A 7,258-nucleotide genomic window follows, 5' to 3' on the forward strand; every position below is an offset into this window, starting at 1 on the left:
TCTCCCAGCATATACAGCTCATATTAATTAAAAAAAAAAATAATAATTGTTTGGAACCAGCACATTTTCCTCCCTTTTCACAGTAAGAACCATTAACAGGTGGATCTGGAAAGGTATGTCATCACTAATACTCTTCTCTTACAAGTCAGCAGCAATGCAGGAAGAGGCCAAAGCAAAGGAGGAACACTTCTTTAAGGAAAAAAGTACAGTTTTGCCTCAGCACTATTTTTTTTTCCCCTCAGGTGCTATGACCAGGAATTCTTTTCTTTTTTTTCCCTTTCCTACAAAACAGCTAGGAAATTAGAGGAGGCTGTGACCCACAGCTATATATACTAAAATGAAGCCTTTGCTTTCCAGCAGTGCCAAGCTGGCATGTGTCATCAGTGCAAAAAATGAACATAAATAAATTACCAAATTCCTTGGCACAGATGATGTTAAAAAAACTTTTTAAAAAATTTTAAAATATAATCTTTTATCCAGCTTTTTGTATCTCGTTTTATTACTTCTTGATCACATTTACAGTTTCTATAGTTCTGGCATCTGCTATTCATTTATTGTCTGTGTTGTAATTTTTGATGGCTTCTGTTTGTTAGTTTGGTTCCAGCCCAGTTTTTTACATAAAATCTCTGCTTTCCATAACAAAGATAAACACATATTGCTCTTCTTGGCTGTGAAGAAGAAATAAAACATAAAACTGTAAAAATTTAAAAGACAAATACATCTCACATTTTTAAAGCTAAGCAATGTATATCTTTGTGTGTACACAAATAGTGAGCCTATTCATATGTGTGTACCTGTTTTAGTATATAGCTCAAGAAAAAGTTGGATCATTTTTCAGTTAATGGAATTACCAGTATCAGTTAAATAATCTCATCATCAATTTCACCATTACAGAGACATTTTTAGGTCATCATTCAAGGTGTGTTTGCTTCTCAAAAAAATAACTGAGAGAAAAAATTACAGAGAACCTCTGAAGTTGGCAATAAAAAAAGTTTTTAAAGTGGTATATTTCCCAACTTTCTCAGATTCCAGTGTGTCCAGCTAAATAAGTAAATTAGCTCTGTGGGAGGCAAAAGAGAAGAAAAGATGTTTAGGAAAGACATTTTTGACAACAAAATTGTAGAAAGATGCAATTTCAATCCAAAATGTCACTTCATACTACTTTCTCATATTAATCACCTTACATTTGTAAGTTCTCAAACACTGCCATAGGGGCAGATAGGAAGAGTATTTTTCACCTTGAAGGATGAACATACCATCCGTATCTGGGAATCATTGCCTACACTGCTGACACGTATCTTTCCAGAGGTGACAGATGTCTAAGCGGGTGCAGTGTCTGCAGGACATGCCACACAGCTACAACTGAGGTAGTACACTAAAGCTGAACAGGGACATTTGGTATGGAGCAGATGCAGAGCTAGATAAGGGTATTATCCCATTTACTCTCTGCTGCCACTTCTGTGGATCCTTCAGGGCACTCTGCGTTCATGGCAACATCTATACTGTTGAAAAGAATCACCGTAGGCGGTTACCCCTGAAGTAAGCAGTACGTGTGATTCATATCTACCCTGTCTTGATTTGGCCCCTGCAGACTGGTCCATCTGTAGCCCAGCTGCAATAATATTTGATCCGTCTCTTCTCTAAGCTTCAGCGACCACTCTTGTGGCCAAAAGACACAATTATTTATGTGTGCCTTTTCCAGCTCAAAGTGCCTGATGTAATGCAAGGGTTGTTTTGCAGCCTGCAGGAAGGTTTTTGTAGTGTGTCATCTAGGGCATGGCATGAAGGCACATTGTGGTTGTTGAGTGTTTCTGGTCTAGTGAAATAGGGCAGGATTATTCCAAGTCCTGGGTGTCAAACAAGGCACATCTGTTCTCCTATTACTGATCTGCAGCACATCCATAAGCAAACTCTCCTGACAACTCTAACTGGGTTTCTCCTTTAAGGAGACTTATAAGTATATACCAGAAGGCAGTCCAGGAGTGAATTAGCACATACACTGCACAGGCAACTGCACATACATGATAGCAGAAACAAGTTCTGGAAGAGAACCAGAGTGTCAAGATTGCTGATGCTCCAAGTATGTTGTAAAGCAAACTCAGACCTTCATCGTGCCAACAGAAAAAGAGGATCTGTCCCTTCCAGACAGTGTGAAACTGAGAGGGACCTGCAGGACTAATAGGCCTTAATGGTCACCAATCTCCCCTGCTCATGGCCCAGGACCCCATTTCAGATTGTTCCATGTCCCAGCTACATCATAGATACCAATGTCATGCTCCACCACAGCCCTGCCTGGCCCAGCCATGGGCTCCACTGAGCCAGCTCCTGCTTTTGGGTTAATGTCCCATCCCCACGCAGGTGCCTGATGTCCAGGGCTGGAGCTGCTGTGGCTACCACCCAGTCTGCCCTGCTGTCTGGCTGGGGCAGTGGGACAGGTCCTGGCTTTCTGCCACAGCATAGCCCAACCACATGTTCCTATGCCCTAACATTTACCTGAGTGTTTGATCTTGAAACACCAATTTAACTCAAGATATGTGAGTGTTTATGAAGTTTTTGAAGAAATATACACGAAAAGAAATCTATTTTTTTTTTCTCATGAAGGTGTAAGTAACTGGCTAGCTACACCTAGATTTAGTTACTTACTGATATTATGCCATTCTTGTCGTTGGAAAACCTCTAGCAAGCATGAGATTGACACTCTTCATTGCTTTGCTTATGCATTAAAATCTCCACCATTTCTTTTCTTTTTTCAGTCTGATAGTTTGTCAGGTCCTGGAAGCCTGATGAGGTGCAGCATCAAGAAAACAGTGGGAGCAATAGAGAGCTCTGCTGCTGACACAATTCTCTTTGGAGGGAATGGAGCTATTTTTCTTGTTTTGAAGTGAAAGTATCACTCACAGTTCATGTTCAATTGATAACCACAGAGAAATATGTAACTTCACAATCCTAGTAAGAAATATATATCATCTTCCAGAGGACGGCATTGCCTCCTCTTATACTATCTATTTTCTGCGGGTGAGACTACCACGATAAGCAAGAGGACTGATCAGTTCAGATGTTCAGCTAGATCCTATGTTCTTGGTAAAGACCTTCAGCAAAGCTGCTGAAAGTAGCTGCATTGTCAGACTTGCTTTGTTTCATATTTACTGGATGTGGTCATCTGTTCACTAGAAACCGGACTGAGACAGCTAAGAACTATACATAACCTTAGTACATCTGTTGGATGGTAGGGACTTCCGGTCATTAATGAACTGGAATAAAACCAAGTTGGAAACTGCCTTTTTCCCCTCTAGTATTGTCCCGAGAAATACTTTACATACTGGATGTATAGCAGAGAGAGTTTCTGCTGTTCAGATACCAGAATAACAGGCGTGTTTTCGGGACCATGATGGAGAGGCGGTTAACGTTATCATATTTCCTTTAAAAATGGATAAGAATGGGGTGTAAGAAGAGAACACACCTGTTCTTTCCTCAAATGTACGTTTTACATTTATTTATAGGTACATTAAAAGGTCATTGATTCATATACTGTAGATACTGAATTATTTTAAGTACCCATGCAGAACAACAGTTAGCTGTTAAAAAAAAAGAAAACCAACATTACATTAATTTGGAGTTAAGTTCAGATTTAGTAATATCACTTGGGTCCATAAGCTGATCCTTCTCACAATTCTAGCCTTGGAATAAAGCTGCCCCTGTAACGTGCTCAGAAAACATTCAGATCTAGACCATCTGAGGCAGGGAGCAAATGTCCAAAGTCAAACAGTGTTTGGACAGCAGCATATACCCCTGCAGAGAGCTGAGGCTCTCACAAGGGTGGCCCTGTGGATTCTCATCTACATAAAATGAAGCCATGCATAAAGCTCTATTCAAAAACTCGGAGCACCAATAACTGAGGTTTCTGGAATGATGTTTTCACCTAACAAGGTTCACTTTCCAGCTGATTTTAGATTTTTCCATAACTAACAACTGTTACATTTAGATTAGAGTTCTTGGAGGAAGAAGTCATCTACCCTCCTGCATATCTACTGTGCTTTGATATTGCAGGACTTAGCTCCTAAATACTACAGCAAGAAGTACAGTATTTTCAGTCTTGTGTGTGCCAGGCCTTTTCTCGTTAAGTGATACTACCGCTGAATAAACTTCCCAGGTTCTTGTTTCACCAGACTTCTGTCTAAGAACAACAGAAAGAAACCCAGGACTTGCAGGCATCTCTCCACACATTCAGTCTTGTCTTTTATGATTACCAGCACTAACTGTCTCAGTAAGTTCCACTTACAAGTAAAAAGGATTTCAGCTACATGAAAACCATAAGAAGCTTGTCCTAAACCACACTTGGTTAGGAACAACATTCTTTTTTCTGTCTCATCCATAAAAGTCCATTTATTCTGAGTCTGATCCAGATTGGTGCTGCATTTCTGCTATTTTAGTGAGCCAGATCCTCACAGTCTCACTTTGCTCTTGGGGCAGATGTCATACCAATTGATAAGCCCTTCCCTCAGTTGCCATTGATAGAGATAGAGTGGAGAAGATGTCCATTCGGGTTGGCCATACAACTCAGAGTGCCCCAGGGAACAGGTGGACATGGACAGGAGCATTATTAAATGCACTCATGATAATATTAAAGGATTTGTTCTAATCCACTAAAACAAGGGACGATTTTACCTTTTGTGCTCAGTATCCTCAGGTTTCATCACATCAGCTGAAGACAAAAGCACTGTGCTTCTTGCAACATTTAATTTCCATTGAAATGACAACAAAGCTGTGGACTTCACTTTTATTATAGAATCAGCCTTTGCAATAACCCTCTTTGGAGAAGTCCCTGAACTCATTCATCACTGTATAACTTGAACTCAATAAAGTTACACTAGGGAAGAGTCTGGCCCATTAACTTTAGTTTTCTAATGCTGTTTAGTCAATAAGGCATATAATTCCCAAACAAAGAAAGGGAAGGAATAGTAATAATAATAGGAAACATGAAATGTCAACAGCCTGTTCAGAAGCAGGGGGTGGGGGTGGGGGTGTGCAAGGAAGCTAAAGAAAAACAAAAATACTGAGTCAGGTCATCAGCTAGAGAAAAACAGTGTAAGTCCAGTGAAATTAATTAAATGGTAATGGATTACATGAGATGAAGATCTGGTATGTAATTTTCAGGTTTTTCCAATTCTTCCTCCCCCTCTCCCATCATAAAATTTATTTTAAAAAAATCCACTCCGCCAGATTTTGCAAATTCAGTAGTCTGTTAAGTGAGTAAGTAAAGATATAATGAAAGCAGTAAGTGCTGAAACATCACACATGCAGTACATATCTCCAGCCAGTCCAATTTTATGCCTAAGGAGACTGGCAGAGTTCCTGCTGCGATTCAAATCTTATGTCAAATTTATAAACTTGTTTTCTCCGTTCTCCTCTCCTATATCCATGCCCCATCAATCAGAGCTTATACCTGCACAAAAGGCTGATCTGTCGTTAAGGAGGCAGGTTGCAGCCAAATGTAAATTTGCACTTAAAAAAAAAAAAAAGGAATAATACTTATGCTGCAGGGCAGGGTCACCCTCTGACCCTAGGCAATCTGCCTCTCAATCTGCAGAACACAGGCTAAAATAATATGTCCGCCGAACAAGCAGTAAACTTTTCTGCTTCTGCCTTTTTGAAGATTCTTGGAGTTGCTGTGTCTGCCGGCTGACACTCTGTCTGTCTTTTAAAATATGAAAATCTCCTCCATATGCATTGAGCTCAGTTTTCTACTTAGCATTTCAAGAGCCCTAAGGACCTTCAGGGGAAAAAAAAAAAAAAAAAACCCACCATATTCTGAATTTTCAATTTTGATGACAATTTACTTTCCCTACAGGATGTGCAGAAACACCTTGAAAAACTTGTCAGCTGCACTAAAGGTAATGTTCCTTGCCATGGGAATGAGGGCACATCACTTTCAACTAACTTAGGGGAAACAAGTTTGACTCTTTTATAAGAGTGGGTCATATTTTCACCTGCACCCCGTGCTTCCCCAAAGTAGCTGAACATCTCTTTTAAGTTGTTCCAAATAAGAAGCAACAATAGCAACTTTCTATTTTTTAAAAAAAAGTACCCAACACAAACAGGTTTTGACCATGCATGTAAAGACAAAATTAGAGTCAAGGGAAGAGGACAGTAACATTTATGAGCAATATAATCACACCTTCAATTGTGTGAGGGGGCATGTGCCACTGTTCGCAATCTTGTTTGTCTGAAAAAATTGTGAAGGGAACCTAGATGACCTACTTGTATAAAACACTGCTTTTATAAACCAATATTAAATGACCTGAATCTCTCACCCTTAAGCTGAGGTTTATGTATTTTCTCTGTAACTACCACATCACTAAAGAGCACACTGCAAGTGTTGGTTCTCTAAGCACCAGGCACCTCCCAGTTGTTCAGGGTGCAGTGGATTTTGTTGCTTCCATGTCGCAGATGGGAGGTGCTGAGATACAGGGAATATAAAGTTCAATGCTTTCTTCTGCAGCTGAAGCTGATGACAAAACCATAATTGACCCTACAGGGCTCAGGAACAAGTTGTACGGGCAGACTGCTCAGAAAACCCAAAGTCACAGAATTCTGGATGAAATCACTGGATTTCAGTATTCTGGATACTCGGTATTCAGCCTTCATTAGCTCCTGACAGATGAACCACGAGCTGAGTTAGGAACAGGGGAGATAAGCCTTGATTTCTGGGCTTGTTTTCCAGCCATTAGACAGCACTTATCTTTAATGTGAAACTCCTGGTTTTAGAGATTGGACTGATGACAACTGTTTGTTTTGGTTTGGGTTTTTCTGATGTTACCAGTATCTCTGTGTTCTACATGGGCTAGACAGGACTGCATGAATTCTAACATCATTTAGTGTTTCTGCTGCTAATCCTGGTTTAGCCTTGACACAGACAAATCTGGTATTAAGCAAAGGAAGATGTTGCATAAACACGGTAAATACTGCCTCTCTTCCTTTCAGTGGAATCAGAAATTCACACGAGAGCAGTCAGTTAGAATATGCAATTTATACTACAGACTATTTAAATGTTTTAAAATGGAAGTGTTCATTATAAATGCCTTTGCTAACCTTTTATCCAGGGTGAGATGCAAATACAGCAGTGACTGATAAAGACAGACATGTAAATGAATATGGATGTTTGCATAAACTGTATTTCTTTGCTGTTGTGGAACAAATTCTGCTCCTAGTTCCATTTAAGCATCTGCTATTGATTTCAGTGTAGTTATGAGTATGCAGC

Source organism: Falco cherrug, chromosome Z (genome assembly GCF_023634085.1).
Source record: "Falco cherrug isolate bFalChe1 chromosome Z, bFalChe1.pri, whole genome shotgun sequence".
Taxonomy (NCBI): domain Eukaryota; kingdom Metazoa; phylum Chordata; class Aves; order Falconiformes; family Falconidae; genus Falco; species Falco cherrug.